Below are 20,560 nucleotides of genomic sequence, written 5' to 3'. Positions count from 1 at the left end.
AGAATCCCATTCAAAATTTTGGGGTATCTAAAGTTTATAGTTCGTCAATTATGCCAGGTACTCTTTAGACAAATAAAAAACACCTTCAGCTATAATTAAATAACATGACTCTTAGGCTGTCTACTAGAAAAACAATTGTCAATTTTATGCAATCTAATTAATAATCTTCTATAACTAGCTTTTCTCAGTTTTTGTTAAGAAAACTAAAAATTGTTTAAACATATTACCATATTTTACATAAATAAATACATTTATATGTTAAATTATGATAAAACACTATCATAAAGATGTTGAAAATTTTCATCTAGAGGTATTTTCCAAACACAGCCTACAAATTCTAAAATAAGGAACTATAAGAAAATGAAGACACTAATATATTAAGACAGAAGGAAAATGTCATTAAACTAGACAGGAATAAAATGATATAAATTTGACTATATAATAATGTCCACTTCATCAAGCAAGATGCTTTAATTATTGCATTACCAAAAGAGGTATTAAATAATTGCTGGCATCCTTTTACTATTGTGTCCATAATTATGAGCCACAAAGGTGTTGCTTTTCCATTGCATAATACTCAAGGATTTAGACAGAGAAAATTATTCTTAGGAAATTTATTTGGAATATCTATTGTTTGATACAAATACAATTGGTTAATTGGGCAATTTTGTTGCCTTCATTAAATTCTTCATTTGATGACAGGAATGTTGTGTTAATATCATCTTTACAAGGAATAGAAGCTATCATTCTGCTTAACGGGTTTTTATGTTAATCTTTCTGCTAAAGTTAGTATGTTGTCTGCAGTTCTATGAAAGATTTTGTTCTTTTTAAAATTTCTGAACTTGACTTTATATTTACTATTGTTACCTATATCCATTATATATGTAGATTTGGCTTATTCTTAATGCTTTTAACAACTAAATAGTTAAAACTGTGGTTGTCATTTAATGAATCTGAGAAGAATGTACAATTATATTTGCAGATAACATTTTGTTAATAAGTAGCATTATAAATTATGATTTCATTTGAGAAAATTCTAGACAATGTCTTGTCACAAAAGGAACAATCTGAAGAATGAAATATTAATTTCACAGCAAAAAACTTGCCTCAAACAAACAGACTGGTAGTATAGAATGTATTTGAAAGAAAAGGTATGTTATCGTGTATAAATGGAGGGTGTTTATCCCACCCAGTCCCAAAGCCACTATTAAAATAACCACTTAGAGACTTTATATTAATTATAAATGTTTGGCCAATGACTTAAACTTATTACTTGCTAGTTCTAACTTTTAAATTAACCCATTTATAAAAATCTAACTATTGCCATGTAGCCATGGCATTGCCTGTCTTTAACATAATAAAATTGCATATAACGAAACTGTTTACAAGCAAGAATTACATTTACAATATTTACTCTATTTGTATTTGACAAAATTAAGGAAGATACACTATCATCTGTCTTATCTTTGTGAGTCTAAAGTTTCATATCTAATTATCTTTTGCTATAAATAATGAAAATAATAATTATCTAGTCTTCAGTTTCATCAATGACCCCAGAAGGATATAATACCTGAGTAAATAGGAAGTGTATTGCAAACAACTTCCAAAACTCTAGAAATGAAAGTGACATGGGGCTGTCTGAACAGTCACCCACAGTTCTTTTGTAGCATTGGGCATCCATCCTCAGTCTACAGGCCTAGAGAATCTGGAAGATACTCTACGTTGAATCATCAAATTTGAAATACTATATTGGCTAAATTAATCAGTCACTTTATGTTGTGTGAAATATCTGGAAGCTTCTTCTGTGAAACAGGAACCCTGATGGACCATCGTACCTTGTTTTGGCAAAGTTTAGCAGTTGTTTTCCTTTGGGTCCTGCATGTCAAGTTTATACAACATATTGTCAATCAGTACAGGCAAGAGCAGTTTCTTGCAAAAATGGCTAGCCTTGCTATACTGAAAACAAACATTAATAAACAATATTTTGGAAATTGGGGTATACGTCTCTACATTACTTCCTGCTGATTGTTGGATACAGGTAATCTTATGAGAAGCCTGAGAAAACTTAGAATTACGGTTAAATCTTAGTTGTAGTCATCTGTGAGGCTTCATCATCTCAACCAGTTGCCTTTAAGCTGTTCTGGAGGATGTATCACTTGCACCATCATGCCTATCAGAGACCTCTCAGAAGGTTTTCCTTATTCAAACCATAGTATCTTGGAAAGAATCCACAGTTTTTCATCTTCTGTGGAAACTACATCAGAACTTCTTTTCTAAATCAGCATATCCTTAGACCCAAATTTCAAAGTGAAGATATCTTTAAATTATATATGTTGGTTTAACTTAGCCCCCACAATCAAATGTCTCTTAGTAGTTATCTTATTAATAGTAAAAAAATTAAAAATCCACAATAGTATATCTAATCCATATTCTGAATATTTTCCATCTTTATGTGGATTATTATAATTTTCATTACTCTATTTCTTTTCCAATGACCTCATTTTATTATCTTCAGATTATTCTTTTAATCTATGACTGTCTGTATCCTTTTTTGTCTCTCCTGCAAACTTACATACATTTTTTTAAGAAAACATTGTGACCCATTTAGAGGTTTCTTTTTGGCTGAATCTGTTTTCACTGTGTATCTGTAATCCTTTCCTGACCAATGCTTTAAACTTCTAAGCAGGTGTGATTAGGACCAAAGTGATAACTTTGGTTGCTGACTCTGCCCTACTAGACTTTTCAACATTGCTAAGGTACCAAAAAACATCATGATTACCTTCTGTATACAGTGCTGGGAGAAGCCTCTTTACAGCAACCCATGTAAGATACTGCAGGAACATGCCATGCTGTGAACAGTTTGATTCTTAAGCCCACAGCTTTGCTCTCAAGTCCACAGGCAGAGACAGGGTGGAACCTCTGTGCACTGCAGCTTGGAGAGAACCACAGGAGTCTTCCATGCTGTTACCAGGGGACACACTTTTGTACTACAGACTGGAATGAGAGACATTAACTATAATACTGCTTTTGTCTCCATTTATGTATTCTAGTATGCTTTTTGAAAGTTTTCATCAGCCTTATGTAAATTCAAGAGCCTCATGTTGGTATACCATTTGTAAACAGATGATTTTCTTTCTTTTTTTGTCCAAAGTTTATTAAATTATGAAAATTTCCATTTCTGCCCCTCCTCCCAACACCCTCCCACTCCCCCCTCCCCCTCCTCCTCCCTCTCCATCCCTAAGAGCAGTCAGGGCTTCCAGGCCTGTGGGAAGTTCAAGTTCCTCCCCCCTCCCTCCAGGTCCAGGAAGGTGAGTATCCAAACAGACTGGATCCCAAAAATCCAGTATATGCAGAGGAAACAAGTCCCAGTGTCATTGTCAATGGCTTTTCAGAAAGGCTCCGGGCCAGCCACATTCAGAGAATCTGGCCACATTCAGAGAATCTGGTTGGATCACGTGCTCGTTCAGTCCCAGTCCAACTGGCCTTGGTGAACTCTCATTAGATCAGTCCCCTTGTATCAGTGGGTGATCGCACCCCTCGCAGTCCTGAGTTTTTCTTTTTATGTTCTTCCTCCTTCTGCTTCTCATTTGGACCATGGGGGGCTCAGTCCGGGGCTCCAATGTGGGTCTCCATCTGTACCGCCATCCATCGTCGGAAGAAGGATCTATGGTGATAAGCAAAATCTTCATCAGTATGGTTATAGGCCAAGGCCGGTTCAGGCACCCTCTCCTCTGTCCAGAGAACAATCTGGGGATCTCTCCTTGGACCTGGGATCCTATTTATAATCAAGTCTTTTGTAAACCCTAAAATGACTCCCTTAGTTGAGATATATTCTTCCCTGATCCCATATCCATCCTTCCTCCATCCCCACATCTCAGTCCCCCGAGTTTTCCCCATTCCTCCCCTACTCCCTTCCCAACTCTCTCTAACCCTCTCCCCTTCCAACAACCCTCCCACCCCCCCATGCACCCGAGGTTACCTGGGACTCTTGTCTATTTCCAATCTCCAGGAGGATAATTACCTGATTTTCTTCAGGTACACCTTCTTATTTAGCTTCTCTAGGATCTCGAATAATAGGCTCAAAGACCTTTAATTATGGCTAGAATCCACTTATGAGGGAATATATACCATATTCCTCTTTTTGGGTCTGGCTTACCTCACTCAGTAAAGCGTTTTCTATGTCCATCCATTTGCATGCAAAATTCAAGATGTCATTGTTTTTTACCGCTGAGTAAAACTCTAGTGTATATATATTCCACACCTTCTTTAACCATTCTTCTATTGAGGGGCACCTAGGTCATTTCCAGGTTCTGGCTATTACAAATAGTGCTGCTATGAACATAGTTGAACAAATGCTTTTATGGTATGATAGGGCATCTCTTGGGTATATTCCCAAGAGTGGAATTGCTGGGTCTTGAGGGAGGTTGACTCCCAGTTTCCTGAGAAACCGCCACATTGATTTCCACAGTGGCTGCATAAGTTTGCATTCCCACCAACAATGGATGAGAGTTCCCCTCTCTCCACATCCTCTCCAGCATAGGCTATCATTGGTGTTTTTGACTTTAGCTAATCTGACCGGTGTAAAATGGTATCTCATAGTCGTTTTGATTTGCATTTCCCTGATCGCTAAGGTTGTTGAGCATGACCTTAAGTGTCTTTTGGCCATTCAGAGTTCTTCTTTGGAGAATTCTCTGTTCAGATCAACACCTCATTTTTTAATTGGGTTAATTAGAGTTTCATTGTCTAGTTTCTTGAGTTCTTTGTATATTTTGGAGATAAGGCCTTTGTCTGATGAGGGGTTGGTGAAGATCTTCTCCCAGTCAGAAGGTAGCCTTTTTGTCTTACTGACGGTGTCCTTTGCTTTACAGAAGCTTCTCAGTTTCAGGAGGTCCCATTTATTCATTGATTCTCTTATTGTCTGAGCTACTGGGGTTCTACTTAGGAAGTGGCCTCCTGTGCCTATTTCTTGTAGACTATTTCCCACTTTCTCTTCTATCTGATTCAAAGTGATCCAATTAATGTTGAGGTCTTTAACCCATTTGGACTTGATTTTTGTGCATGGTGATAGATATGGATCTACTTTCATTCTGCTACAGGTTGACATCCAGTTATGCCAGCAATATTTGTTAAAGATGCTTTCCTTCTTCCATTACATACCTTTAGCCCCCTTGTCGAAAATCAAATGTTCATAGGCTTGTGGGTTAATATCTGGGTCTTCTATTCGATTCCATAGGTCGACTTCTCTGTTCTTATGCCAGTACCAAGCTGTTTTCAATACTGTAGCTGTGTAATAGAGTTTGAAGTCAGGGATGGTTATACCTCCAGACGTTCCGTTATTATATAAGATTGTTTTGGCTATCCTGGGTTTTTTGTTTTTCCATATAAAATTAATTATTATTCTCTCAAGGTCTGTGAAGAAGTTTAATGGGATTTTGATGGGGATTGCATTGAATCTATAGATTGCTCTTGGTAGAATTGCCATTTTTACTATGTTGATCCTCCCAATCCAAGAACAAGGGAGATCTTTCCATTTTCTCGTATCCTCCTCAATATCTTTCTTCAAAGACTTAAAGTTCTTGTCAAATACGTCTTTCACTTCCTTGGTCAGAGTTATCCCAAGATATCTTATGCTAATTGTGGCTATCGTGAAAGGTGAAGTTTCTCTGATTTCCCTCCCTGCTTCTTTATCCTTTGTGTATAGGAGGGCAACTGATATTTTGGAGTTGATTCTGTATCCTGCCACATTACTAAAGGTGTTTATCAGCTGTAGGAATTCTTTGGTAGAGTTTTTTGGGTAGCTCATGTTTACTATCATATTGTCTGCAAATAACGAGAGTTTAACTTCTTCCTTTCCAATTCGAATCCCTTGATCCCCTTATGTTGTATTGTTATTGCTAGAACTTCTAGCACTATATTGAAGAGGTATGGGGAGAGTGGACAGCCTTGTCTTGTTCCTGATTTCAATGGAATGGCTTTGAGTTTCTCTCCCTTCAGTTTGATGTTAGCTGTCGGCTTGCTGTAAATAGCTTTTATTATATTTAGGTATGATCCTTGTATCCCCAATCTCTCCTACACCTTTATCATAAAGGAATGTTGGATTTTGTCAAATGCTCTTTCAGCATCTAATGAGATGATCATATTGTTTTTTCTTTCAGTTTATTTATATGATGGATTACATTGATGGATTTGCGTATGTTGAACCAGCCCTGCATCTCTGGAATGAAGCCTACTTGATCATAATGGATAATTTTTCTAATGTGTTCTTGGAATCGGTTTGCCAGGATTTTGTTGAGAATTTTTGCGTTGATGTTCATGAGTGAGATTGGCCTGTAATTCTCTTTCTTGGTTGTGTCTTTATGTGGTTTTGGTATCAGGGTAACTGTAGCTTCATAAAAAGAGTTTGGCAATGACTCTTCTGTTTCTATATTGTGAAATACCTTAAGGAGTATAGGTATCAGCTCTTCATGAAAGTTCTGATAGAATTCTGCATTGAAACCATCTGGCCCTGGGCTTTTTTCGGTCGGGAGGTTTTTGATAACTGCTTCCAATCCTTCCCGACTAACAGGTCTATTTAGATTGTTCACCTGGTCTTGATTTAACTTTGGTAAATGGTATTTATCTAAAAACCAATCCATTTCTCGTACATTTTCCAACTTTGTGGCATATAAACTTTCATAGTAAGATCTAATGATTATCTGAATTTCCTCTATGTCTGTTGTTATGTCCCCCTTTTCATTTATCATCTTATTAATTTGCATGTACTCTCTCTGCCGTTTGATTAGTTTGGCTATGGGTTTGTCAATCTTGTTGATTTTCTCCAAGATCCAACTTTTTGTTTCGATGATTTTTTGGATTGTTTTCTGTATTTCTATTTTGTTGATTTCAGCCCTCAGTTTGATTATTTCCAATCTTCTACTTCTCCTGGGAGAGTCTGCTTCTTTTTTTTCCAGAGCTTTCAGGTGTGCTGTTAAGTCTCCAATATGTGCTTTCTCCATTTTCTTTTATTGGGCACTTAGTGCTATGAACTTTCCTCTTAGCACTGCTTTCATTGTGTCCCATAGATTTGAGTATGTTGTGTCTTTATTTTCATTAAATTCAAGGAAGACTTGAACTTCTTTCTTTATTTCTTCCTTGACCCAGGGATGATTCAGTAGTTGCCTGTTCAGCTTCCATAAGTTTGTAGGCTTTCTGGTGTTAGAATTGTTACTGAATTCTAACTTTATTCCGTGGTGATCCGACAAGACACAGGTGGTTACTAATATTTTTTTATATCTATGGAAGTTTGCTTTGTTACCGAGTATGTGGTCAATTTTCTAGAAGGTTCCATGAGCTGCATAGAAGAAGGTATATTCTTTCCTTTTTGGGTGGAATGTTCTATAGATATCTGTTAAGTCCATTTGATTCATTACCTCTAGTAATTCTCTTATTTTTCTGTTGAGTTTCTGTTTGATTGACCTGTCCTTTGGTGAGAGAGGTGTGTTGAAGTCTCCTACTATTAGTGTGTGTGGTTTGATGACTGCCTTGAGTTCTAAAAGTTTTTCTTTTACATAAGTGGGTGCTTTTATATTAGGGGCATAGATATTCAGGATTGAGACTTCCTCCTGATTAATTGTTCCTGTTATGTGTATAAAACATCCATCTCAATCTCTTCTGATTGATTTCAGTTTGAAGTCAGTTTTGTTAGATATTAGAATGGCCACACCTGCTTGTTACTTAGGTCCATTTGCTTGGAAAACCTTTTCCCAACCTTTACTCTGAGTAGGTGTCTGTCTTTCTGGTTGAGGTGTGTTTCTAGTAAACAGCAGAATGTTGGATCCTGTTTTCGTATCCAATCTCTTAGTCTGTGCCTTTTTATAGGTGAATTGAGTCCATTAATATTAAGTGATATTAATGACCAGTAATTGTTGATTCCGGTTATTATTTTTGTGTGTGTGTGTGTGTGTGTAGTAGAGTTTGTGTGTTTCTCTTCTTTGAGTTGTGATTGTGAAGGGTCGCTAAATGTCTGGGTTATTGTAGGCAGTGATGGCAATGTTGGATTCCTTGGGTTCGATTTTCCTTCTATTACTTTCGGTAAGGCTGGATTTGTGGCTACGAATTGTTTAAATTTATTTTTATCCTGGAATATTTTGTTTTCTCCGTTGATAGTGAACGATAGCTTAGCTGGGTATAGTAGTCTGGGTTTGCATCCATGGTCTCTTACTTTCTGCAGTACCTCTATCCAGGATCTTCTGGCTTTCATGGTTTCCATAGAGAAGTCCGGTGTAAGCCTGATAGGTTTACCTTTATAAGTTATTTGACCTTTTTCCTTTGCAGTTCTTAATATTCTTTCTTTAATCTGTATATTTTGTGTTTTTATATGGTGAGGGGATGTTTTTTTTTTGATCCAGTCTATTCGGTGTTCTGTATGCTTCTTGAACCTTCATAGGACTATCGTTCTTTAGATTGGGAAAGTTTTCTTCTATAATTTTGTTGAATATGTTTTCTGGGCCTTTGATCTGTAGTTCTCCTTCTTCAATCCCTATCATTCTTAGATTTGGTTTTTTTTTATTGTGTCCCAGATTTCCTGAATGTTTTGTGAAGAGAATTTGTTGGATTTGCCGTTTTCTTTGACCAGAGCATGTATTTTCTCTATGGTATTTTCAGAATCTGAGATTCGTTCTTCTATCTCTTGTATTCTTTTGGTTATGCTTGATTCTGTAGTCTCCGTTCATTTACCTAGGTTTTCCATATCCAGCCGGTTCTCGGTTTGTGTTTTCTTCATTGCCTCCATTTCAGTTTTCAATTCTTGGACTGTTTCCTTTACTTGTTTGATTGTTTTTTCTTGATTTCTCAGGGTCTCTTTCACGGATTTACTTATTTCTTCAAACTTTTTGTTATATTTCTCATCAATTTCTATACTCATTTCTTCAAACTTTTTGTTATATTTCTCATCCAATTCTTTAAGGGAGTTATTCATATCCTGTTTAAGGGACTCTATTGCTTTCATAATGGCACTTTTTTCCACTTCTTCTGGGTTAAGGTGTTCAAGTCCTTCTATTGTAGGGTCCTTGGGATCTGGTGTTTTCATGTTGTTTTTCAGATTGTTGGATGAGGTCCTGCCTTGGCGTCTGCCCATCTCTTACTTCAAATGTTCTCTATTGGAACTTCTGTTACCGGGTCAGGTTCCCTTCTTGGGCAGGGACTTCACTGACAGAATGCTCACCTTTCCTCAGGCAGGCTATTGAAGCACAGGCACTCCCTCTTTCCGGGATGCACTTACAATGCAGGCCCAGCTAGCAAGGCAGCTGAGCTGGGGAAATTTTATGGCCCCAGGGGGAAGGGAGAAATATAGGAATTTGTACCTGGATGGGTGCTGGGATGGCAGGAGGGAGAGGGGAGCCAGCACTGCAGGGTGACCTGGGAGTCTATTGGGTCGGGGAAAGCCCGAACTCCTTCTCACCGGGACCCTGCCACGGGCCAAAGCAAACTCACCCCTCCAATGGCCCTCTGCTAGAGGTCAGGCACAGATGCTTTTCATTGTACCAGGTCCCACACTTACTTTAAAAATAACCACTCAGAGGCTTATTATTAATTATGAATATTGGCTGAGGGCCTCAGGCTTATTAGTAGCTATCTCTTACATTTAAATTAAGTCATTTCTATTAATCTAAGAATCACCACATGACCATGGTGTTACCAGTCTCCTGGCATCTTGTTCTTTGGGTGACTGAATGGAGTCTCCCAGACTCTACACTTCTCCTGTATGTTTGCTTGGATTTCCAGCCTAACTATATCCTTCTTGCTAGAGGCCAAAGCAGCTTTACTTATGAACCAATGAGAGCAACACATATTCACAGCATACAGAAATACATCCCTCAACAATCTTGTAAGTTGGATGCATTTAAATAAATCAATGAGTAACTGATTGAAACATAAAGCTTAGAACCAACTTATTAAAACTTATAGAATTTGACTTCATAACTCAACATTTATCCACCCTATTGAATGCTTTCTCTATGTTGATTTTTCTTAATAATTAGTATAAGCTGTTTATCAACATGTGCTTAACCTTAAAAAAACTCATCTTTTATGAAATGAAAATTTTGTAGCATTACTAAATTATAATCAGTAAATGAATCATAAAAGAAAATATTATAGTCCTTAGTGCTGCAGGCCTAATAAGACATAACACCAGAATACAAATATCAGCATTCTAGTAGACTAACAGAGTTTAGGATTCTGGGTAGGGGATAGAGCTGGTCTCTTAGCCTCAACAAATTCAAAGAGAACCACACATGCACTCACACACACACACAGAGAGAGAGAGAGAGAGAGAGAGAGAGAGAGAGAGAGAGAGAAGAGGAGAGGAGAGGAGAGGAGAGGGGGAAGAGGAGAAGGGGAGAGGGGAGAGGAGATAGAGGGGAGAGAGAGGGAAAATTGGAAGAAAGAAAGGAGAGAAATGAAAATGAAGGCAACAAAGAGGGGAGGCAAAATCCTTACTGTTGTTTTTACCAAGACTAGAGTAGTTCCATATGTGTTATATTTTCCATGATCTAAATACTTGTTCTCTTCTCCTATTCAAATGATGAAACAGTTACCCCTATAAAAACAGTATTATTAGATTCAAATTTTGAGGTACAATTAGGTCTTTGCCTCAGAGCCTCATTAACAATTACTGACTCTTCCGACTTTTAGAGAACACACACACACACAAAAAAAAAAAAAAAACCCCACAATACTTAAGTTAGCACATGGGCTTTCATCTGGTGCCAAATATGGTGATTTGGTTTTAAATGTAACATAACTGAAAGAAATTAATTTCTATCACATATAAACCACAGGGTATGATATATTGTTGTAGAATCCAAAATGGACTAAGATATGTTGCATGATGCTAGCAAATAGTTTATGTAGAGCTACAGAAATATTGTTCAATTGCTATGGAAAATTTAGAAAACAGAGAAATAATTTTGAATTATTTGAGGGAAGGATAGTATATAAAATAATAGTTGTTTTTGACTATTTGTGAAAATACTGGGAAAAGAATGTAACACAATTTTAAAAGTTAGAATGATGCCATCTTTGTGTTGATGACATGTATAAATCTCAGTAGTAATTTTGGAATGTTAATCATGTTTTGTTTTTCTATGATATTAAATTAGAATTTTATCATTTTTAAAGTATAGGTACAGAAATTAAATTTATTCACTATTTTAAAAAAAGTACACTTCATTACTTCCTTAACTGTTGATGTTGATTATTGATTATCTTTGACTATATTGAAATATCAAAATTAACTAAAACTGTATATTTCTCAAAAAATGATATGCATAGATGATTATTGTTTACTACATATGATATATTCCAACTTATAATGTAGCACAAGGAAATGTTTCTGAGATCTATATGGAAATACATAGAGCCCAAAATTTCATATGAATAGATACACACACACACATACACATTCACACAAACACACACACACACACACACACACACAGAGGTGTTGAGGTAGTTATAAATTGAGTGCAGTATACATAGGTAAATAATATTAATAAAAAATGAACATGTTTTGGTAGATAAATCTAGTATGGAGTCACTTAAACACTATGAAAAAATGAACTACAGTAATCATCACAGCTGACACAAAATGTTGAGTAAAATGTATTAAGCAGCAAATATTATTTCATTTAATGAAATAAAACTGCAACTCTAATAACACAGTCACAGCTCTGTGCCATGCCATGCTGCTGGCAGGACTCAACAGGAGCTGCCTGAGATCACTAACATGGACTGTAACATAGCAAAAGCAACAGCTACATACTATGCTATGTGGCTGGAAGGGGACAAGACTCAACCAGGAGGCTCCAGCCTTGGTCTGAGACACTACAAAAGCAACATAACTTTGTGATGCTATATAGCTGGCCAGGGCATTTCTCAATCATGAGCCTGCTGGGGTCTCTAGACTGTGATCATGAGTCAGCAAAAGCAACAGTTCCATGTTGTGCCATGAACCTTACTAGACAGGACTCAATTAGGAGCTTTCTGGGGTCTCTAGCCTTGAGAGGTAACACAACAACAGCAACAGGTAGTTGGGCCAGACTCAACCATTATCTGACTGGGGTTATGAGTCTAGAACCACTACATATCAAACAGAACAATTCTTCACCTTGCCATGCCTGCTGCTTGCTGGGGCAGGACTCAAACAAGAGATGTCTGTTGTGGGAACTCCTTTAGACAATAGTCTTTAAGATACCAGTCCACTCTGGGCATTGTCTCATGTACTTTAAGTGCAGATGAAAAGTGCGTTGGGGTAAGGGAAAGACAAGTGGAGGTGACTTTTTCCTGCTGGACTTGATTCCAGTTCCCAGCACATACAGAGGACTGCATATTGCTACAGTTACTGTGAATTTATTCCCAAATAAACAAAACTCTGTTATACTCCATTCTTGGATATTGTGGAACTCTTTGAAAATAGTACAATTTGGTGCTAATGTGGCCTTAGCCAACACCATTGCCCAGTACTGCCCAGACCCAGCATGACCTTTTCTCACCCCATGCAGTTGAACTACTCCTCCAGTACAACTGTTCCTGGCTTGTCTTGGCCAACCTGCTGCAGTGACTTGGCAATTTCCCGCAGACTCATGCAAGCATGGCTGGTTTTATCTATCCACTGTGAGTGCTATGGGCCCAAGTACTAGTCAGTAACTCATGGCTTGTGAGTGCCTGCAAGATCTGAGTTTCTTGAACTTCTGCCAAACTCAACCTTCTCCGTATGTGAGTGTGCTTCTTTTAAGAATTTAACAAAATTTCTTAGCAATACTGCTAAGTCTCTGGTAATATTATTTCCTTTCTCAGGTCTTTGATGGGGTTGAAGACTAGATAGTCATAGTTTGTTTCCTCTCATGACTTAGCCAAACCATTTTTATTAAAGGTTTAGTGAAGATGGGTGCTAGAAAAAAATCCCACACTAGCTCAGAATTGAGTACAATAATGGATTATTTATTTTGAGGTAAACTCACAAATCACAGTCCTCTACTCTAATGGGGAACATCAGCCAAATCCCACAGCCAGAAGTGGCAGGACGTATGCTTTATGTTGGCATTTATAGTATAAGAGGCCATGCCCAAGCGGGAAGATAATTTAAAGGTTACTGGCTGTAGGATTTCCTATAGCATCTCCTCCTTTTGTTTAAATAAGAGAGTTCTAAACCTAATACAAAATTACATGCAATAAGAACAAATATCAGGTATAAAAATTATAATTACAACCAGCACAAACAATATCAAGCACTAAATATGTGATAAATGTTTTAATAATTATTCTATTCTAAGGAGTTTAAGTCTTTTATTATAAATAACTTGGCCAAGTCATGAGAGAAAAGTAATTACAACTATCTAGTCTTCAACTCCATCAAAGATCTGAGAAGGGACATAATATTACTTGAGTAAGCAGAAAACGCAATCAAGCAACTTCCAAAATGTGCAACAAATGACAGATACAACTAGCTACCTTGGCAATCACTCAAAGTCTCATTTGCAATGTTGGAACAACCATCTTTGGCTAAGGTCTAGAGTAACTGACAACCATTTTTGACGCAGGAAATTTTTCAAAGCCATCTTAACCTGTCTTGACAAGATTTGATAGTCTTTCTTCTTTTATCTTGCTTGTCATATACAGACATTGTGCATTTTGTCAGTGGTCAATGTATGGGGAGTTCTTTACCCAAAGGCAAGTTTTTCCAAGAAGAAAACAAGTTCCAAATGAAGTTTCTTCAGTGCTCAATGTTCTCTCTGGAATAGATCGGTGCTGCCAGGAGCAGTCGTGTCTTACATCAACAGAAACTTAAATTATTTAAATGCCATATTCTACAGTTCTTTAAAGTGGTTGAAGATTACCTATCTATGCAGAATACAATCTCTATGTATTTGAAGAACTTGACTAGCCTAACTATAAGTATGACAAATGTGGATGACTATTTACCTCTGATTCTTTTTTAAAAATAATTTATTCATTTGTATTTTATGTACATTGGTGTTTTGTCTGCATGTGTGTCTGTGTGAGGGCATTGGATTCCCTGGAACAGGAATTATAGACAGTTCTGAACTGCCATGTGGATGCTGGAAATTTAACCTGGGTTCTCTGGAAATGCAACCAGTGCTCTTAACCCCTGAGCCATCTCGTCAGCCCTTACCTATAATTCTTAATACCTGTATAACTTAAAGACTAAGACTTCATATGAGAATATGAATGACTGTGCAAAAAATGTGAACAATGACCTCAAAATGTAAGCAATGTATAAGTATCTTGATAAGAGGTAGAAATATATATTGCAATATGGTAAATATATCCTAAAATTGTATCCACATACAAAATGTCAAAAGAGGTAGAAGCATAAATGCATAAAACTTGACAAAATAACTTTGCTGAGGTATACAAATGTTGTAGATGAAATTAGGAATATATTTAATATATTCAAACTTGTATCAATATACAAGAATCTATACCAATGTAAATTGACTATAAATAATACCTCACAAGTATTCACACTATTACTCACTATTAATATTAGGGTGAGTGAGTTCACACTAATCTATTATTCCATCCAGCGCCCCCCCCCACTTTTTAGACTCCTTAAGATAGGATAACTATTGAAAGATTTAGCATGTGTTTCTTGTTTAATGTTGTTCATGATGCCTGTAGTTCTAATTTTTATGTATTCTTGCCTCTTCTTTTCCCTGGACAATAGTTGGTATTTGTTCTTATTGTATATAGATTTTATTAGGCTTAGAACTTTCTTATTTAGACAAAAGTGGGAGGTGTTTTCTGAATTCTTTAGCCAATAGCCTTTAAGATACTGGCCCAATTTGGGCAAGGTCTTATGTACTATAAGTGCAAAAGAAAAGCATGCATGGTCACCCTTTTCACTACTGCTTCTGGTTCCAGTTCACAGAATGCACAGAGGATTCTAGATTGCTACCCATACTATGAGTTTATTCCCAAATAAATAAACCTTTGCTCCACTCCATTCCAGGCTATTGTGTAACTCTTTGATACTACTACAGTTGCTCCATGTCTCTAGTCCAGAGCCATGACACAACAACAGTAACAGCTCCTGGCAGGGGCAGAACCCAACTAGGAACTATTCAAGGTCTCTAGTCCAGGATTGAAACACAGCAACAACAACATCTTTGTTACATGCCATGAGGCTGCTGGGTCAGTATTCAAACAGGACCCCCTGGAGTCTCTAACCCACAGGCACAACCCAACATAAAGCAAAATCTCCATGACATACTATAAGGATAGTGTAGCAGTACTCAAGAAGGAGCCTCATGGGGTCTCAAGCCCTAGACTGTAATGCAACAACAGCAGTATCTTTTCACCATGAAATACTGTGGTGTGTGCCATGACTCAACCAGGAGTTTCCCACTGTCTCTAGCTTTAGGTTAATGTTCAACAGAGCAACAACTTAGCACCATGCCATGTGCTGGTAGGGGTAGGTTCAACAAAAAGCTGCCCAGTGCTTTTAGCCTGTGACCCCAACATAACAACAATAATAACTATGCACCATGCCATGATGCTAAAGCTGGCAGCAGGCCATAACCACGTGTTGCCTGGAATCTATAGTTCAGGATCACAGCCATCACTGGCCCTGGTGTATCTGGCCCTGCCCCTCTCTGGATACTACAGCAGGAGACCAGATTCTTCATCAGGCCCCATCCCTCACTATGGACATTCACTTCACTTGGGCAGCAGACTAGTGCTTACTCTGTATTGGGAAATCAAGTGAGATGGCCCTGAGGTTTTGAGAGCAACAGAGCTGAACTCTCTGCCAATGTGATGGCATGAGTGAGGGAAAATGCCCTCTGACCACCACCCCTTTGCACCCACAGTGAACAAAAGAGCTGGTGCTGCCACCAGAAGTTTTTAAGAACTAGCACTGTCCCTCACCAGCTCTAGCTTATGGGAGAGTGTGTCCTGCAGCCTTCCTGGGCAGTACACTTAGGTGACTCTTTAGACTGAACAAGTGGTGTAGGTGAGTCAGCCCTGAGGGCATGAGAGCAGAAGAAAAGACCCTTTGTTTACCATGTGGTAGCATGAGTGAGGGAAAGATGCCCTCCCCTATCTATCCCTTGCTACCTGTGGCAGATGAGAGAGCTGGTCTCAGAGTCACAAGAGTATGACAACTAGCCCTGCCTCTCACTAGGTGCAGCACACAGTAGAACAAACCCTGTAGCCTACCATGGCAGCACACTAGATCTAACCATGACATCAGGGTAACATGTGATACAGCCCTGAGGACTTGAGAGTATGAGGATGTGCTACCTAGTACATCCCTTACAGCAATCAAGAAAGATATGTGCTCTGTATTATGCCTAGGCAAGACAGTGGAGCTGGCTCTGGTGGTAATAACTGCCCCTGATCCTTGCTACACACTGCATTGGGTGGGCTGGCTGAGGTATTGTTTGAGAGATCACCTGGGTGGTAGAAATGGTAGAATGCTGATAGGCTAACCACACAGATACCACACGAGTCTAGAACCAGGGTTATAAATTGACCCACGCTAATATCCACCTAATCTATGAATTGTTGGAGCATGGGAAAGGGAATAAACTGCAAATTCAAAACTGCAGAATTCCTAGAACACAGGACAAGAGGATCTTCAAGAGCAACTCCAGTGAGAGCCCAGTGGTGTATTATTTCTGCTAAAATAGAAAATAATAGAAAATCATTATAATATGTATTAGAATACTATGTACACAAAAACTAAAGATAGTATTATATAAGCTCCTGGTGTTGAGGCCTGGAATACACAGTAAGTTTCAGGATTCTCTGTACTATATGGAGAGACACTGTCTCAAAAAACAAAGAATCAAACAAGCAAACCAAAAAAGTAAAATGCACAAAAGTAAACCAAAGCAAAAACTACTATTACTTGTGGGTGTTTGAATGAAAATGTACCCCATAGACTCATGGGGGTAGTATTACTGTAGGTTTAACCTTGTTGAAGGTGTGGACTTTTTAGAAGAACTGTGTCAGTGGGAGTGGGCATTGAAATTTCAGAAGCACCAGTCATTCCCATTGATTTTCTCTTTTCCTGCTGCCTGCAGATCCCGTTGTAGAACTCTACCTCTCCAGCTACCTCTCTAGCATCATGTCAGCCTGAGTGCTGCAATGCTTCCTGCCATGATAATGGTAATGGAATAATCCTCTAAACTGTAAGTCAGTCATAATTAAATGTTTTTCTGTATAAAAATTTCCATGAACCAGCCATTGGTTGGCAGAGGCAGGTTGACCTCTTTGAGTTTGTGGCCATTCTGGTCTACAGATTGAGTTCCAGGGCACCCAGGGCTGTTACACAGAGAAACCCTGTCTTCAAAATCCAAACAAATAAACAAACAAAAAAAGAATTGCTATGCCATGTGTGTGGTGTCTATTTATAGCATTTAACCCTAAGAGAGTACCAAGAAAAGAGAGGATTATCAAAAAGTGGTGTGGGAGGTCTTTCTGTATATGTGTTGCTTTTATTGATTATGAATAAAGAACTGGCTTGGCCTATAGCATGAGAGGAGGAAGGTAAACTCAGAGAGAAGCCATGGAGCCTTCAGATAGACTTTATGAATTTTACCCAGTAAGCCATAGCCACATGACAATATACAGATTATAAAAATGGGTTAAATTAATGTAAGAGTTAGCCAATAAGAAACTAAAGCTAATGGGTCAAGCAGTGACTTAACTAATACAGTTTCTGTGTAATTATTCTGGGATTGAGCAACGGGGAATTACCAAGCAGTCTCTCTCCTTGCAATAAATTGGCACCCACATGGCAAACAAAATCCACTTAAAACCTAAGAGAGCGAAAAAAATGGGAGAAGGGATTGGATGGGATAATAGATTAGTGTAAGTTTACTTACACTAATAATACTAGTGAATAATAGAGTGAATTCTTGTGAGCTATTATGTATAGCCAATTTACATTGGTATATATTCTTGTATATTGATACAAATTTAAATTATGTTGAATATGTTCCTATTTTTGTCCACAATATTTGTATATCTAGACAAAGTTACCTTGTCATATTGTATGCATGAATGCTTTTACCTCTGCTTAAAACATTTTTGTATAGTGATACAATTTTAAGATATTTTTACCATATTACAATGTACATTTCTACCTCTGATCAAGATACTTATACATTGTTTACATTTTAAGGTTATTATCCTCATTTGTTGCATAATTGTTTGTTGTATAATATTCTAATATGAAGTGTTAATTTTTAAGTTATATAGGTATTAAGAATTATAGATCAATAGTTATCTATGTTTGTCATACTTATATTTAGACTAATCACGTTCTTTAGATACATAGAGATTGTATTCTGCATATATAGGTAATCTTCAATCACTTCAAAGAGCTATAGAATATGTCATTTAAATAACTTAAGGTTCTGTTAATGTGAGACATGATGGCTCCTGGCATGAGCAGCACCAATCTATTCCAGAGAGAATGTTGGGCACTGAAGAAACTCCATTTGGAACTTGTTTTCTTCTTGGAAAATCTGGCCTTTGAGCAAGGAACTGCCCATGCCTCAACCACTGACAAAGTACATGCTATCCGGAAATGCATAAGCAGTACACAAAGAAAAAGACTGTCAAATCTTGCCAAGATAGGGTAAGACAGTTTTGAAAATTTTCCTGCCTATGAAAATGGTCTGTCAGTTATACTAGGCCATAACCAAAGTTGGTTACTTCAATGTCGCAAATGAGACTTTTGGTGATTTCCCAGGTAGCCAGTTGTCTTTGTCATTTGTTGGACTTTTTGGAAGTTGTTGGATTGTATTTCCTGCTTACTCAAGTAATATTATTTCCATTCTTGGATCTTGGACAGGGTCAAAGACTAGATAGTTGTGGTTACATTCCTCTCATTACTTTGCCAAGTTATTTATTATATAAAACTTAAACTCCTTAGAATAGGATAATTATTAAAATATTTATCACATGTTTCTTGCTTGATATATTTGTTCATATTGTATGTAATTTTGTATTAGGCTTAGAACTCTCTTATTTAAACAAAAGGAGGAGGTGCTGTAGGAATTTCTATTCCTAGAAGCCTGTAAGTTACCTGCCTACTTGGACATGGCCTCTTATACTATTTATGCCAATGTAAAGCATGTGTCCAGCCTCTCTTCAGGTTGTGGGATTCAGTTGTTGTTCTCCATTCCAGTACTGAATTGTGACTTATGACTTTACCCCTAAATAAATAACCTCTATTATTCTCAATTCTGAGCGAGTATGGGATTTCTTTAAGCATCCTTCTTTAAAAAGGTGTCATTTTAAAAGCAGAACTAATGTCAGAGGAAGTTATTTTTTCCTATCTTAAAAATGTTTAGCAACAACTACTCTATTCATCAGAAAACAGCAAAGACAGGGTCAGTGACTTATGGCTTGCAGCACTCATTAGTGTTTACAATGCCTTTATCCCTCAATCCAATTCCTTTTCTCAATGTATTCACAAGAAAACTAGCAATGGTGAAACATAACAAAGGAATGAAGTATAAAGGCTACCTGCTATCTGCAGATGGTTACATGAATACAAAGATTGTAAATACAGAAAAATCTACAAATGGGGCATTATCTTAACATCTGGTAAAAGTTTTAATATGGATTTAATAGGTTGTAATAATATCATTTATATTACAGGCATTGACAAAGAAGAGGAAGAAGGGGGAAATTAGAGAATAACAATTTTTATGGTTTTGTATGTTTGTGTCTGTGTACACATGTGTGGAGGGCCGGACCACATTCTCCATTGCTTCTAGGAACAAAGGTAGAGATTGACCTCTGTGACCCCAAGGTGTGGCGGCACACACCTTTAATCCCAGCGCACGTGCTTTGTAACTCTCTACCGCTGCGTCCCTGCCTACTCCCGAGGTTTCACCTGGGACTGGGAGCAGTTGACCAATCGAGGAATGACACGTCCAAAGCAGGGTCTGTTTCCTTTATAAGGGATGGGTTCCATCTTATCTGGGTCCCCACGGCCGTGTTGGCTTATGCTCTGCTCCCAAGAGACATAAAGCTATTCTGCAGAAGGATCCTAGTGTTCCGTGTGGTTCTTGCTGGCGAGACGGTAGCGCGGGACAACTGGTGCCGAAGCCCTCGGGATGCCGAGGAATCCTGACCACCGCACCGACGGGGATCTCTTGGATTCACCTTGGATTCAGGAAGGATTCAGAACTGCAGGGTCTGCATATTCAGAGAGGTAATGTCTGTTCCTGGATTTTTCGGTTTTGAGCTTGACTTGTCTCCGCATTGGGAAGGTTTCATACAGGCCTTGATGCTTATCTTAGCAATTCTTTTATTTTTCGTCAGAAATTGCTTAAAAGATGAATCTTGCCAAGCGGTTCTTGCAAGGGCGGAGGAAATTCAGGACAGAATATCAGAAACTGAATGCAGTGGGAGGTTAGACACGCGCGTGAGAAAAAAAATTAAGGAAAAAGGACCCTCCAGGAATTCTAAGGAAGTAAAAATGGGGGAGAACATTGGCCCACAAGGCCAAAAGTTTTCTGCAGGAGAAGAGGAA

The 20,560-nt window shown here is 37.9% G+C and overlaps 1 pseudogene; it reads left to right on the top strand.

Moving 5' to 3' along the window:
* The first annotated feature begins 19,449 nt into the window (after window positions 1–19,449).
* On the top strand, window positions 19,450–19,715 carry LOC125410322 (small nuclear ribonucleoprotein F pseudogene; annotated as a pseudogene).
* The last annotated feature ends 845 nt before the right edge of the window (window positions 19,716–20,560 follow it).

Source organism: Myodes glareolus, chromosome X (assembly GCF_982192425.1).
Source record: "Myodes glareolus chromosome X, mMyoGla1.1, whole genome shotgun sequence".
NCBI classification, from domain to species: Eukaryota; Metazoa; Chordata; class Mammalia; order Rodentia; family Cricetidae; genus Myodes; species Myodes glareolus.
This window is presented reverse-complemented; position numbering and strand designations above follow the sequence as displayed.